We start from the raw sequence: 17041 nt of genomic DNA, 5'->3' as shown, positions 1-17041 counted from the left end.
TGATGCTCATTACGTAGCTAATATGAAACTGCAAAATATTCGTAATCACACACTCCGCAATGTACATCAAATTGTCATTGTAATTTACAATTGTAAGTTTTATTAAACAGGCCCCTGGAAATTAAATGAAAAAGTGCATTTGTTACAATACAATATAAACATAGTAACTAAGTAAGTATACAAGTGGCATATACCAGAAATCACTTGTTAAAACTCGATATAAACAGCTGGCAAAGACCATCGCCCTACATAAACGAGAACATGTGTGATAGCAGCCAAGACGTGATAATAATGGGACTGTAGGAAATGTCGTACGTAACAAAAGGCCTATATTTAGCACACCCAACCATTATTGGTTGACTCACCGTAACCACATCTTCACTATTCTTTACCCATATTTCTCTTTTCGGATAGCAGAGACTAATGAAAATAAGGTTGATCTTTTCTAGTTTTATTAATTATACCTTCACGACGGATCACGGTGACTTCGCGTCGGCGAGAGTGTCCGTTGCGGCGACGTGGCGTGGCATGCCAAGACAAACCCAAGATGGTTTTTATGGTGTGCATTTAATATAATATTTTTTATTTTTTTCTTAATAAAAAAAACGTAACCAAATAAATATCATCCTCCTAAGGCCGAGATTTTGATGCGTTGTCTAAAGTATTTGGTGCGAGGTCCCAAGTACTTGGTGCGTTGTTCAAAGTATCTGGGGTTGTCCCGAGTACTTGGTGCGGTGTCCGAAGTACTTGGTGCGTTGTCCCAAGTACTTGGTCCGTTTTGTTCAAAGTACTTGGGGTTGTCCCAAGTAATTGGTGCGTTGTCCCAAGTAATTGGTGCGTTGTCCCAAGTACTTGGTCCGTTTTGTTCAAAGTACTTGGGGTTGTCTCAAGTAATTGGTGCGTTGTCCCAAACAAGTAAACAACATTGTTAGCAGGATACAGTAACCTTTCCACGTGTTCAAATTGGAGGGCTTTTCTCGAAGGTTTTGGTGCAAATAGCTGCGATTTTCTTTTGATACCGAGCCATACGCTTTGAATTATAATGGCCCTATCGCACTCGTATATCAAAGCATTCTTCACCGTTGTCTTACCTTTCACCAAAGCGTGCTGTATGGAAACTTCCTGCTTGATATTTCAATTTTCCTATAAGTAAAGTAAACTTCTTTTATATTTTTTGTTATAAATGTTTCAATAAAAGAAATATTCAAAGAAACGCGACAAAATACTAATTTAAAATTAACGGTTTTTTTTTAAATAAGGCAATTACGATATGATCAAAGATCAACATTTTTAAAATGCCGGTGTGTACGGCGTGTACTTACTAGTCCGCAAAACTTCCATAAATGATTTATTTTTTATGAAAAATATAGTAATGCTTTTCGTAGCTTTGAATTAAAGTAGCTAAATCGTTTCATCGAAAAAGGTTGACAGCTTTTCCCACGATCCTTGAAATGGGAAATGAGATAAGTGTCGAAACGTCAACCATTGCCTCTAAGGAGCTTCCATTGGGGTTTATGAGTATCTTTTCCTTGCAGCACATTTTCTTCAACTTTGTTATTTTCACTTAATATTTTGAAAGTCACTGCACATAAGAAAGTAAGACTAGAATACAAATAAAGTAGCTTATCTACTTCTCAAACTTTCTTTATATCTTTTTCCAGAAAAGACATTTTTTCTTTCACTTATAACACATTGCTAATATTGTACTAGGAGTCTCGTATCCAGTGTTTTCGGAAAAATATATTAGGCGGTTTTTTAAATTAGTTTTTAGAATTTTCTTGATAAATGTTTCTTTGTAAACGTTCAAGATAGACTAAAAATAGCATTGGCAATAAATGAATCTAATACTTTTTATTATATTTCCGTTCAGATATAAATCATTTTCACACGATTTTTGTCTATTAAGGCCTTTGTTTAGGCTAATAGTAAAGCTGCGCAACCAAACTATAATTTCTCCTATTATGCCGAGCTCAGGTGGAGCACTTAGTAGACCGTACTATAGGTGAGCTTCACCCGCTAAACGTTAATTAAAGTTTCGCCTGACATGCCGGGTATGTTGCTGTAAGCTGTCTGACCTTGATTTTTAAACGCATAGACACCTAGGTAGGCCCTACATGGAATATGAGGATAGGTAACGTGTACGACACGTGAACAACTTGGAGGCAAACCAGAGTAGATTGATGTCATTGGTAGAATCAAAGGTACCTATGTTTATTCTCAGAGAAGTAAATTATTTATTAAATAAAAATACATAAAAAAGTATATTCCATCCAACTACAATTGTAGCAACACACATATTATTAAAAATAAAACATTTAAAAAGAATAAAAAGCTATAAATAAAAAATGTCCTCCAGCTCACCAAATATAGGTACCAAAAATGGAATAGAACTACAGCATATCTATTCTTCTTCTTTTGTCGTGTGGGTTGTGAGGTGGAGTACCAACCTCACCAACCCTGGCGTCAGGGTTACTATTGAGCCGCCAAAGGCCCCTGACATGGCTCATGTAACGACTATTTCCTTACATCAGTGCATATATATCTATTTAACAAAACCGAAAATTTTTGACAAATCCGCATTCACTGATTTCTTGATTTAATTCTACGTTACATGTAAGATGGTTCGACGACTACCCTATTCTATATTCGAAGGCTTGGGTCAAGTCACATTTAAATGAAGACTTTAAAAATAAAAACGGAGTAGAGCGTGCTTGAGGAGCTCGGTGGCGCAGCGGTAAACGCGCCCGGTCTGCGATTGTTGAAGTTAAGCAACTTTCGCAAAGGCCGGTCATAGGATGGGTGACCACAAAAAAGTTTTCATCTCGAGCTCCTCCGTGCTTCGGAAGGCACGTTAAGCCGTTGGTCCTGGCTGCATTAGCAGTCGTTAATAACCACCAATCCGCACTGGGCCCGCGTGGTGGTTTAAGGCCCGATCTCCCTATCCATCCATAGGGAAGGCCCGTGCCCCAGCAGTGGGGACGTTAATGGGCTGGTGATGATGAGACCGTGCTTTACTCTCGTCACTACGCCTTGATAAAAAAATAATTAAGTTTTCAGTTGGCTTAGGATTTAATTAAGTTTTATCGGCGTAGAGAACAAAAGGCGTGACGAGGCACAAGTTTGATAATGTTGCTCGATGAAGAAGTGGCCGACAAACGACTGCTTTAAACTTACTTCGGTATTTGCTAATGACTTTGAAGATAGTGCTATGATGTAACTAGTTGTAAGTTGTTATTAGTCCGACTTATATAGGGTGTTATTGACATCGTAACGAACAATTTGAGGAATGATTCAGACCATGATTCTGAGTTGATATCAAGTGGAATTTTCCGTCACAAAAGTATAGAACTGAAATCAATTTAAAAAAAGACATGAATTTTTCGACAGGTAATTCCACATGATATCATGTCGGAATCATGGTCTGAATCATCCCTGAACCATCCCCCTTAGACAGAAGTGTATAGGTACTAAATTTAATGACTAAAGAATTAAACACTGCATCTTTAAACAATTTCATAAATAATACATAAAAAAAATCCGTCATGGAAAGCTGCACTGTATCACAGACACTTAAAGAGCTATTCGTTTTAAGTACCTATTACTTTTATTTGCAATAACACATTTCTGTAAAAATAAAAGCTAATAAACTTAAAGTCGTTTGAAGCGAAGGCGCCATTGATGTTGGAATAATTAGAGACACTTCAATATAGGTAAAGGTGGAAAATAAAAGGCGAAGAACAAGTCTTTGAGGAGCCTTCTTGAGTGAAGCGCTATCGAAGTGAGTGTCGACGTATTCGCCTCTCGCGGTTCTGTGACAAAGCGTTGATCGCTGAGCCGATAACAGCTGGGTTAGATAATACTGTTGACCTATAATTTCAAAAGAAATGGCATTTCTTAGGTCATCATTATTTATTTTATACATCGTCCATCACGTTTAGCTAAACGTTTATTTGACTTTACGTTTTGGTTAGGTCAGATACCTTTGAAACGCATTTCTCGGATACCTATGTGGGTTACCTCGCGATGTTTTTCTTCACCGTTAGGCCAGGCTCGCACTACGAGAGCGTACTGCGACATTATGCCGTTGCTCTTTTCTGCCGCGCGGCGAAAAACTCGTAGTGCGCGCCTGGCCTTAACCAAGTGATAATGATTTATGATTATAATATTAATTCGAAAACAATTTTAAAATACGTTGGCCCTTGCTGCCTTTGAACCTGCGACCTTACAGTGAGTGATCTATTTTTACATGGCAATATTACAAGTTGTGATTTGCCGATTTGTTATTCTTATTAGCTGGATAAAACTGAAGTCTGTGTACGGTCACGAGTATTAATATGTATACACTTTGGTACCATGTCACATTAACTTTTTTGACAAATTGAACTGTAAGTCTCATTAAATGTCAAATATGTTAGTGCGACAGAGTTTTACAGTGGGTACATTATATTGCTCATGACTGTACGTATGTGAATAGACGGTTTAGAACAAAATCTCCCTTGAAAACTATATTGTAGACTCCAACATGACTCGATATATCGATGGGTTCTGGGTCAGGTTACATGAATATAATAGTTTTAATCCCAGGGATGACGTTTGCCGTATGATCAAATCCCGTAGAGATTTGATAATAACATCGATATCAACTGTATCCCACATTACGACTTCAATGGCGCTGGTTTATTCCGGTAAAGTACCTTATTGTTATAATATTACTGTTGATATTTTAATCTCAAACAGAAATCAAGCTGTGTTATTGTGGTTTCGTCAACTGTTAATTGATGTCAGTGTCCATGATTTTGTGATGACCAGTTTCCGTAAATTATCGTAAATGGGAATTGCCTGAAAAGAGAGAGAAAATGAGGAACTTTCCAGGCTTTGTTTCCCAAACACAATATAGATGGCGTTGTACAGATTTAGTTTGGTAATTATCTATTTTCTCATTGTTCGGGTAAGCACATAACTAATTTAATAATATAATGTAATGGCAGAAGCATATATAAAAATAATTGTTGCTTGATATTGGGATAGGATATGGTTTAGAATTATGATGCTACCTATCTTGCTTATCTTTATCTTGATCAGAATAACAATCGGTCTTCTTCTTATCGTGTGGGTTGTGAGGTCGAATACCAGCCTCATCAACCCTGGTGTCAGTGTTATGATTGAGCCGCCAAAGGCCCCTGATATGTCACGATTCATGTAATTGTGTAAATGTCATTCATGTAATGATTACTCACTTACATCAGTAAATGGTAACCGGGACCAACAGCCTAACGTGTATTCCGAAGCACGGATCATCTTACTTTCGGAAAATTAGGGGATCTAACCAAACTAGGTATCACAGAGTGATTTCTGTGATATGTCCCCACCGGGATTCGAACCCGGGCCTCCGGATCGTGAGTCCAACGCTTAACCACTGGACCACAGTGGCCGTAATAATAATCGGTGAAAGATGTGTTGTGCCTGGGTGTAATAACACTGGCCATCATTTATACCCAAAAACAAAGAAAAAATATGCATAAGTATGTCTCTTATCCATGAAATTAGAAGGTTAAATGAAGGCAACTCTGTACAGTGCCATCTGCAACTTATTTTAGACAACATAGCCTGGAAAGTACCTCGTTGTGTGTTTTTTCTATTAAATTGTAATTTGTAAACTTAGCTACATATTTCATTAATTATGTCGTAAGTAATATTTATAAAATAGAACACTATTCAAAAGCTACGATTAACGTCATCTACACAGAGCACCTCGTTCCCGTAATTTATAATAATATCAAAACATTCTCATAATTATGTGACGAATATGTGCTGGTTGATGCCAATTAGTAGTGTTGGTTCAACAAGTTTAATTAATTATTTCCCTAGTAGTACATAACTAGCATGGCGATTAGCACGTTTAATAATAAACTCGCGAGCGAGGCGTCTGTTCCGGTGAGCAGGGATGTCAAACTTTGTTGAACTTTTCCTTTGTACTGTTTTTAAATTACTTTCACTGGCTACTTTTAAATCACCGTTAGGATTAAAGTGCCAATATTTTAGAACAACAATGGTAGTCAGTGCCGGTTTTAACTCTACCAGCGCCCTGGGCGAGATTTCTACGGCGCCCTCCAACTGCAATTCAAACCCATACGAAAAAAGAGAAAGCATATAATGAAAAAATAATAATAATAGAATTAAATAGTAGTGATTCCAGTATACACCATCTAATTTTATTTTAAATTGTACCTGTCATTTCTTATCCGCCGAAAAGGAAAGGAACACACGTCAATTTTAGACAGAAATTTAAAAACCCGACAGAATTATGTAATTGGGATGATTTATAATTATTTAAAAATCCATATTTAAGTAAAATATTAACTGAATAATTTCATTCTCTTCTCATAACCCTAGTGAAGCAACAGGGAGGTAGTTTCCGACAATGAATAACAAGATAATTACAGGAAAGATAGAGCGAGAATGAATGATGGAGTTGGACAGATCCTCGGGGTAATAATCGTAAAGTTATGCAATAATGTATCATGTCATTTTTACTAGTTGCACTTTGAATGCATAACTGTGAATAGAGGCTTAATTTCAATCTACTTCTTAGTGTCGGTATATCATATCGGTTCGAATTTGACTTACCATGGGGTGATTAACGGCCTCCGTGGTTCAGTGGTTTGAGCGTTCAGCTCACGATCCGGAGGTCCCGGGTTCAAATCCCGGTGGGGACATATCACAAAAATCACTTTGTGATCTAGGGATCTTTTTTTAGGACACTTTGGTTAGGACATTACAGGCTGATCACCTGATTGTCCGACAGTAAGATGATCCGTCAGACTTAAGCCGTTGGTCCCGGTTACTACTTACTGATGCAAGTTAGTAGTCGTTACATGAGCCATGTCAGGGGCCTTTGGCGGTTCAATAGTAACCCTGACACTAGGGTTGATGGGGATCCACCTCACAACCCACAAGATAGAAGAAAATGGGGTGATTTTTTCAGATTAATTTCACAGATTAGTACTAAAGTAACGCATGATATATAGGTACATATTAAATACATCAATAACAACACTTTTAAGATTTTTTACTCATTAGCAAGCATAAACACTTCTGTCTGTCTCTTCGGGGATACAGGCCATAATATACAATGGTGCTAATTCCTGTAAATACCACGATCTTATCCGCCGAAAAGGAAAAAGACGGGTAATCGACAAGCATAAAATTTATGGAACACACGTCAATTTTAAGGACAAATCTAAAACAACCGTCTAAAAATTTTACATCAGTCAATAATTCAACACAGGTAAGTAGACAGCACGTCAAACGGATTGCATACCAGCGACATACCTTTTTGATTCGCCCGGTTTATTCATTCATTTACTCATTTTTCCTAAAATTAAGAGCTGTGAATCATCCGTCCCTTTCCTTTTCGACGGATATGAAAATGACGGATATAACTTAAAATAAAATTAGGCGGTGTCTGCAGGAATCGGGGCCAATATGCCATTTAATTACGTAAATTAATATTATTAATACGACAGCCTCCGTGGTCTAGTGGTTAGAGCGTTAGGCTCACGATCTGGAGGTCCGGGTTCAATTCCCAATGGGGGCATTGTCGAAATCACTTTGTGAGACTGTCCTTTGTTTGGTAAGGACTTTTCAGGCTTGAATCACCTGATTGTCCGAAAAAGTAAGATGATTCCGTGCTTCGGAGGGCACGTTAAGCCGTTGGTCCCGGCTATTAGCCGTAAAAACACCTCCACCAACCCGCAGTGGAGCAGCGCGGTGGAGTATGCTCCATACCCCCTCCGGTTGATTGAGGGGAGGCCTGTGCCCAGCAGTGGGACGTATATAGGCAGTTTATGTATGTAATATTAATATTGTTCTGTAGTGTAAATGGCTGCAAATTGGCATTTAAGTACTGTGTTTAATTAATATTATACCCACACCCACAAGAACTACTCTGAGGCTGTTAGTGACATTGTACCGAAAACTTTGAGGGATGATTCAGACCATTATTCTGAGTTATCAAGTGGAATTTTTCGTCGCAAAAGTATGAAACTGAAATTAATTGAAAAAAAAAACACTTAAATTGACATGAATTTTCCGGCAGGAAATTCTCACTTGATATCAACTCAGAATCATGGTTTGAATCATCCCCTCAGTATTTTTTACGGTGTCACTAACACCCAACACGCACCTGTAGGTACATACTTGTATGGGGTGTAAGTGACGTTGTAATTAACGCTGAAGGTGATTCAGCTCATTATTCTGAGTTAATATCAGTGGAATTTTCCATCCCAATAGTATAGAATTGAAAATAATTTAATAAACATTATTAATTTTGCGATGGAAAATTCCACTTAAACAGCCTCCGTGGTCTAGTAGTTAGAGCATTAGGGTCACGAACTGGAGGCCCGGTTTCGATTCCCGACGGGGACATTGTCGAAATCACTTTGGTCCCGGCTATTAGCCGAGAAAATACCTCCACCAACCCGCAGTGGACAACCCGGTTGATTGAGGGGAGGCCTGTGCCCAGCAGAGGGACATATATAGGCTATTTATGTTATGTTATTAACTCAAAATCTTGGTCTGAATCATCCCCCTTAGTATTCGTTGCGATGTCACTAACACCCTGTGTAGTAGTGACTACTACCTACCAGTTATGTCGCCTTATTACAAAACGAAAACAAAAGTTATCTTTTCCTGGTATTACCAGGTTATTACCAGATATAGTCTGTGCCACGAAAATGTCCCGCGCCGGTAGCGCTAGTGTCAATTAAAATAAAATAAAAATAACTATAAAAACTTAGTCTAATTACACATAGATACAAAATGATAATTAAATGATTTTTAAATTAATCCAACATCAGTGAATTAACGTCTATGTGCACGTGCGTCATGTTCAAATAATCCACCTCGTGTCATTCCCGGCGCAAAGGTGCCCATCAAACTAGCCGCGTTTCCACGCTGGATAGCGATAAAATAAAAATAACCTTTAATCACCGACATTATTACATAGTTTTACTTAATTATTTATATGTTTATTTATTTGTCGGGCTGTCCTAGGACATAGGCCTCCTCCTTATTACGCCCCACCTGTCTGTCCCCTGTTGACCTTCTCCAACCTTGTGGTAGATCGTCTTCCCACCTTTTGTTTAGTCTCCCTTTTCGCCTTTTACCATCTCTGGGGTACCATTCTGTGATGTCTTTAGTCCACTTTTTTATTCTAGACACGACACGGACTATATTTAAAATCTGGTACTTACTGCTTTTTTTGTAATAAGGTGGACGATGTTTATGATATAAAACAGAAGTAGAATGTGAAGAAGAGCATATAACTACACATAGTATAGATAGCTTCCAAAGTTACTAGTCGGTTATTCCTTAAGTTTGCGAGTTACCACCGCCCGTCACAGTGAACTTTTGTTAGTAAACATACTAATGCTCTACTACATATAATGCAATGTCTATTATACCTGCACTTAACAGATCGTGTATGTATTCGCATTGTTTTTTTAAAGGTAAAGCAATATAAACTTCTATCCTACACCCTTGCCAAATCTCTCCACATTGCGACCTTTATAAAATAATATCTACGTACATGCATAAACCCACATTATTTTTATTATGAGATTAAACGAACTTACCTGTAAGTGAAGTTCTATCTCAATTATACGAAGCTCCTTGTTCGAGAGGTTTTAAACAGTGTAGTCTACGTCTTATGCTCCAGCATCGTCACAATTTTCAAAGCTCATATCCAAAGCTAAAAAAAAAGTTAGTTTCCCGCTTCCTGAACGCAGCTGTCAACTAATGTCATTATGTTTAAAGCATGTTTCATGGACAACTCCATCACCTGTGGAAGCTTTAGGGCGGGATATTAAAATTGAAGGGAGGGAGTCCTCTCGAACAAGGAGCTTCGTATAATTGAGATAGAACTTCACTTACAGGTAAGTTCGTTTAATCTCATAATTATACTCGCTCCTTGTTCGAGAGGTTTTAAACAGTGTAGATGTTCAAAGTTTAGTTGGGAATGAAACATTTAAATTGAAACGAGTACCAATAATATGATTATTCATTAATGAATAAAGTACATTGTTATCACGAAAGCTAATTAAGCTGCCCATGACTTTAATCCCAATAAAGGCAGTGAGAGGCACAGCCGTCGCCTGATAAACTCAGCGCGGCGTTCCACCAAACGTTTTGATATTATCATGTAAAAAACAATAAGAATAATAACTGTTCGCTAAACAAGTTTCACCAGTTCTCAAGAATGGAATCGATATTATGTATGTTATATAATATATGGTTATACTATACTGTACTAGAATAGATACATAGTTCTAAATAATTAAGTTGAAGTTGAGCAAGTACATTAAATACCTATTTCACATTACTATCAATTTCACAACAAAAGAACTACACAAGAACAAATTTCTGAATGAGCTCAACATCAAGATTGACTATAAGAGCCTCACAGGGACCTCACCATAGAGCACATTTCCGAAGCTCTTGAACAACAACGATAGTTATAGTCGAAAGGACTGTGAGACTTCATCATATAGTATAACACTCATTTTTCATTGGCATACCAAGGGCTACAATAATTATCAAAGTTACACATTATTTGTTTACATACATAAAAGAAGAAGAAATACATAAAGAAGAACGGGTAATGACGAGGGCACCCAGACACAAGATTGATTGTAACATCCTGTGCTAAGTTGGCAATTGTTGTCGACATTGAGTAGTTAAATGAATCCTAAGACAACATGTCAAATTGATTAGAGAAAATACAAATATAAGTACAAGTAAGAATTTCGATACATTTATTCAAATGACCTTTTTCATTAAAATATTCAGAACCACTGAACTAAACTTTCCTCTTTATTATAAGATATTGTTAAATGAGGCTGAAAGTATAAAGAGGGGAAGTGCATTTACATTATGTACTTGTGTGATAATTATCTTCGTAATAATTAAGATTTTGTTTTTATTAAAATAGATTACCTGAGCCCAAGTAATTGTGTATTACCTAATATCGACCATATGGGCTTGGTAATAATATTTAGTATATTTTTTTATGTGGTAATAATAAATATAACTTGTTGTGGATTTTTTTTTTTTCTTATTCCTCTATGCAACCTTTCACCCACCAATCAGATGATAGAACAACGTACACACAACACATTAACACACGTAACATTGTTTACGCAGCTATCTCTTTAGTGTAATAATTATTGAATTTGTTTTTAGGACAGTAATAGTGACGTCCTATTATTTACTGGAAAAAATAAATAAATGAATAAAACATATTTTACCCTTAGGTGTGCAGTTACATATAAGGATAACATTAATTTATTAATTATCGGTCGTGTAGGTATATTATCATCGTTCGTAAAAATCATCCTTTCCTTTAACCTAACTTAACATGATCCTGTTGTTTGCACAGGGATTCACTTCTCGTACCCATCCTGAAGATTTAATATGTCAGGTTATTTAGTGAAGGGACCTGCCTGATTTACGTTACAACACTAACCGAAAAATAAGATAAACATATATTTATCATGAAAATATTATTGTTACTTCTCCACTGCAGTTTGGTTCCGATTGATTAAGTGGAGGGACATTATTGTTGTAATTTTTATATTAATTGTAAACTGTGTTTTGGGCTGATCAGCAACAACATAATAAATCTACAACAACATAATTTAGAGAAAACGCTAATGGTGATGTAAGTTATATGTTACTAATGAACTATTTTTCCTTCCTTTTCACCTATGAGTTAATAATAAAAAGGGCAACTATTCTATCTAACCGAACTAGGTATCAATATTTTACAATTTCGAATGTAATACTTGAAGGAAATTTTCATTGAAGTTATAATATTATCAGGTAGGTACCCCAATTTATACTGAGATTAGTATTGTTATTCCTGATTAACAAAGACAGGATTTGAATCCCATGTCTTAATGATAATGCTAAAACTTTTAGTGATAGACATTCGGAATTAATTTTACCAGAATTTTGAAAAATATATTTGCTTGTGCAAATTTTCCCATTATAACTTTATAGGGAATTCTTCCTCCTCATGAGGTACTATTCTTAAACGGCCTTGCTGCCTGGGCCACTGTTGATACTAATGGCTGTGAGACTGCTAATACATCTGGTTGTAGCTCTGCTACTACTGCTGGCTGTAGGGCTGCTGGTACTGCTGGTTATAGCACTGCTGATCATGACTGGTTGCATCACTGCTTTTATTGCTGGCTGTGGGGCGGCCTGCTGATACTGTTCCTTGTGGGCTTTCTGTTCATGCTGTTGGCTGTGGGGTTGCCTGCTGATACTGTTGTCTCTGTTCCACAGATCCTGTTGCTATCTCGTTTACTCACTCTTCGGGCAATGTTATTCATTATTATTTATGTGCTATTTGAATTTTATGATGTTGGTTGAAAGAATTTAATAGCAGTATTCTCTAACCATGTCTTGTGTACAGTTATCTCTTTTGAAAGTAATCTCTGACAATACATACTTTGATTTCTAGCACAGTTGAGGTTGATTAATAGAACAGAGGCTTTTAGGTTTTGAATTGTCGGTTATTTCTTCAGAATTTGTACTCTCATTATTTTATAATAATCAATTTGACATAATAGTCTATTGTTTCTCAGCATTAGTCTAATCTTGAGTTTCAACATGGGTAGGTAAGCCCCGACAATTCAATGGTTTATCTTCGATTCCTCAAGTGACAAACCAAACATGGAAATAAAAGTATAAAACATAGTTGGTCTATGTTCTAGCTATCTACTAGCGTTTAGCAAAAGGCGATACTTGTAGTGGTAGCTTTATGTTATTTGAGTTGATACCATCAAGTCCATTGTCTATCCTCTAAGTGATAGCTCTAGGTATGGAAATGAGAAATAGGTATATAGCGCTTGCTAATGCCGACCATAATCGTGGTAGCTCTTATATTAATAGGGTTCATACCATAAAGTCCATTGTCTATCCTCTAAGTGATAGCTCTAAGTATGGAAATGAGAAATAGGTATATAGCGCTTGCCAATGCCGACCATAATCGTGGTAGCTCTTATGTTAATATGGTTCATACCATCAAGTCCATTGTCTATCCTCTAAGTGATAGCTCTAAGTATGGAAATGAGAAATAGGTATGTTAGCGCTTGTCAATGGCGACTTTCTTAGTGGTAGCTCTTACATTCATTGTGTTGATACCTTCAAGTCCATTGTCTATCCTCTAAGTGATAGCTCTAGGCATGGAAATGATAAATAGGTATATTAGCGCTTGGCAATGGCGACCTTCCTGGTGGTAGATCTTTTGTTAATTAGGTTGATACCATCAAGTCCATTGTCTATCCTCTAAGTGATAGCTCTAAGTATGGAAATGAGAAATAGGTATGTTAGCGCTTGTCAGTGGCGACCTTCCTAGTGGTAGCTCTTATGTTCATTGCATTGATACCTTCAAGTCTATTGTCTATCCTCTAAGTGATAGCTCTAGGTATGGAAATGAGAAATAGATATGTTAGCGCTTGTCAATGGCGACTTTCTTAGTGGTAGCTCTTACATTCATTGCATTGATACCTTCAAGTCTATTGTCTATCCTCTAAGTGATAGCTCTAGGTATGGAAATGACAAACAGGTATATTATCGCTTATCAATGGCGACCTTCCTAATGGTAGCTCTTATGTGCATTGTGCCTTTAAGTCCATTGTCTATCCTCTAAGTGATAGCTCTAGGTATGGAAATGTAAAATAGGTATATTAGCGCTTAGCAATGGTCTTAGTGGTTGATTTTTATGTTAATAGGGTTGATACATCAAGTCCATTGTCTATCCTCTATTGTGATAGCTCTAAAGGGAAACAAATAGTCTGTCTATTCTCTAGTCAGACAGTTCACTACTAGTGCTTAACTAGGTGACTCTCCAAGTGGTGTTCTCTTGTTGGTTAGGTTGGTACCAATAATCATCACCCATACGTTGGAAGCTTGAATTATAATAAGATTAGAGTAATTTGGAAGAAATTGCTTACTATAATAAGGCTATCTTTTGCCTGTACTCTCTTAACACTCTTTCTGTTTTTATTGTTAGGGTATATTATCATCATCTTATATTGTAAGTATCATTCGGAGAAGATAACATTATTAACACCACTTAACAGAGACTGTGAGAAGGGATTATGTACTGTTATAATATATATAATATCATTTTTAAGTATGGTTATCTTGTAGTAAACCAATTATAATCCTCTAAATGTTTTAAGTGTTATCTTGAATAAGTTATGTATCTTGTCTACCAATGGTGTAGATGACCTCTGTGATATCGAGTACTACTGTGTCATAGGTACTTCTTGATGAACAGGGTAAACATGAAGTGCTTCTGTCATCTAATTATCTGAACTTGTCAAATTATTTCCGAGTTAATTATTTACTTTTCTATGCCATTCTGCGGTTATATTTCACTGGTTCTCTTTGTTTTATAATAAAACTGCTCATTTCATTCGCTGATAGTAAGTTATCAACCGCAACATAAGCCAAGAACACAATTACAATAAGAAACAAAAATTTTTTTATTTTTTTTTGACAGATGAAAATAAAAACGCGGCAATCAGGGACTGAAGACAAGGCTTAGGCCTATTTTGATCGTGATTTTCGAATATTAAATTACTAAAGTCAAGACTGTATAGTCCTGAGATCTTTGCCTGCCTTATATAAGGCGAATTTAAACAACATCAACATCGGAATAAAGTATAACTTTTAAATCACTGTTATAACACGAACACGATACAATTTTAATATTATTATTATTTCTGTTAATAAAACTAGTTACTTTTATTAGTAATAAGTACCAACTTAAGTTACTTCTTCGAATGTTAGGATTATAAAATTATAACCTCAAAAAAAAGTAATTTGTTTTCGACAATAAAAGGAATTAAATTGAATTGATCATAATTATATCTTCTCTTGTTTTAGTAGATGGATAATGTTAAGACTTACCAGTATAATCCACGTTTTGTTTTATCAAAAAGAACTTACGCTCGTCGTCATCCACATTTTTTCTTTGGTACTGTTTCTAGCTTTTTTAGAGAAAAAAGCACTTGATTATGTAAGTAACAGATTTTTCGCACTATATCAATCATGTTTTTGTATTAAATATTGGTTTTCAATTAGTTTATTTACGGAGGCGAAGTGACGCGCCGGTGCACAAAAACCGTAATGACATTAGTTGACAGCTGCGTTCAGGAAGCGGGAAACTAACTTTTTTTTTAGCTTTGGATATGAGCTTTGAAAATTGTGACGATGCTGGAGCATAAGACGTAGACTACACTGTTTAAAACCTCTCGAACAAGGAGCGAGTATAATTTAAGATATTAACCATTTTTTCTTTGACTTTGACTTATTAGATAGACAGGCCTCAATGAAAAAAATCTTTACGATGAGCATTATTTCTACATTTTCCTGTGCTCCAGCCAAGAAGTGTGTTAATCGAGGCAAATCTACAATAAGTCAAAGAAAAAACGGTTATCTTAAATAAAAATAATGTGACTTAACTGTATGAGCAGACGACTTGCTTACTGACTTCATCGATTGAATACGGCACCCGGGCTCCTGTTGCAGTAAAATATGATAAATTGTCTTACACCGCCGCTCCGAGACGATTCAAAAGAATTGAAATATTGAATTCCTTATCATAGCGATCGCAGAAAGTCGCCCAATGTCGTTTGAATAATATGCGGGAGGCAAAATGTATTTAAAGGACAAGTTTTTTATTGAATTCTATTATGTTTTAAAACTTGTAAATATGCTGAATACCAAGAGACAACACAAAACACATGCAAAATATTTTTTCTCGAAACTCAGTAAACTGTTGGCAAAGTTTTAATTTCACACTAAACACAGCAACAAAACTATCTGAACTTCTTCTCAGTGCACTCACGATCTATGGTAGTAAAAATGTGATAAACATAAACAAGTTATTCTTTACAGAAATGGGGAAAATTTCACTGCTTTTGTAGTCAATATGTTAAGAGGGAAGCAAGAGGTGTTAGAATGTTGAGCCTCATTACATTTAATGACTATCATTTGAGTTCCGCTTTGGTGAACATTTGGCGTATTAAGGGCAAGTGCCATGCATTTATGGGCGATCTACAAACGTAAGTTTGTCGGCTAGACCTTCTGTAGATTTAGCTGTGAAGGCTTCGTGGAAATTGACAAGCAACGGTTACTACTGACTCGCTTAATGTTTATTTAATTTTTTAATTTTAATTTAATTCGAAATAGAAATTAGTCGACAAATGATTTTAAGGCACTTTGTCACATTTATTTTATCTAATGATTTACTTTTATGAATCTTATTATTAGCGTTGAGCCGTTGGTCGCAGGTACCACTTACTAATGTAAGTTTGCCGTGTTAAGGTCCTTTGGCAGCTCATTGAAAACTCTGACACCAGGGTTGCTGAGATTGTTAATCCACTTTACACCCATACACGATAGAAGAAGATTATTATGCTGTGTAAATGTTGTGCTCAATATAAACTGCATGAAAGACAATCTCCAAAATTACAATTTTATGTATAACGGTGTCTAACAGCAAGATTTTGCGGACTACAATCGATTTTTTTTGATTAATTTGCTTTCGAAATGTAATCCATCAATAGAAATGGTGATTGATTAATTATGATTGACGTGTTCATCAATATCGGTCGCGATTTTGCGAATGATGTATCAGATAAATGTTTTGTATACTGACGGGAAGATATTCCGTATGAATAAACACAAGCTTGTAATGCTTGTAAGTATTTGTTTTTGAGATAGATTTGAAGCCATTACATAGAATAAACAATAATACAGTAGAGACACTCTGCGCACGGCACAGATACGAGATTGGAACGAGCTTAACCCCACCCCCGCGATGGTAGCCACTAGTCTATTTGAGCTCTAAGATATTAAGGAGAAAGCGGGCCCGCGCAAACTGCCTGTCTCGTTCGCACGCATGGCGTAAGGCAACACATAGTTAGCTCATGATTTTTGTATGGTATGTCCGGGCTGTGGC

At 36.4% G+C, this 17041-nt stretch overlaps 1 protein-coding gene across 1 annotated transcript in view; it reads left to right on the top strand.

The window, feature by feature from the left end:
* The window catches only part of LOC126381794 (cyclic nucleotide-gated cation channel alpha-3-like), a 116119-nt gene that overhangs the window by 51097 nt on the left and 47981 nt on the right, over positions 1-17041 (top strand). The window lies entirely within an intron of this gene.

This window comes from Pectinophora gossypiella, chromosome 3 (assembly GCF_024362695.1).
Source record: "Pectinophora gossypiella chromosome 3, ilPecGoss1.1, whole genome shotgun sequence".
Taxonomy (NCBI): domain Eukaryota; kingdom Metazoa; phylum Arthropoda; class Insecta; order Lepidoptera; family Gelechiidae; genus Pectinophora; species Pectinophora gossypiella.
Note: the sequence above shows the minus strand (reverse complement) of the source record. Positions and strands in the feature narration are given on the sequence as shown.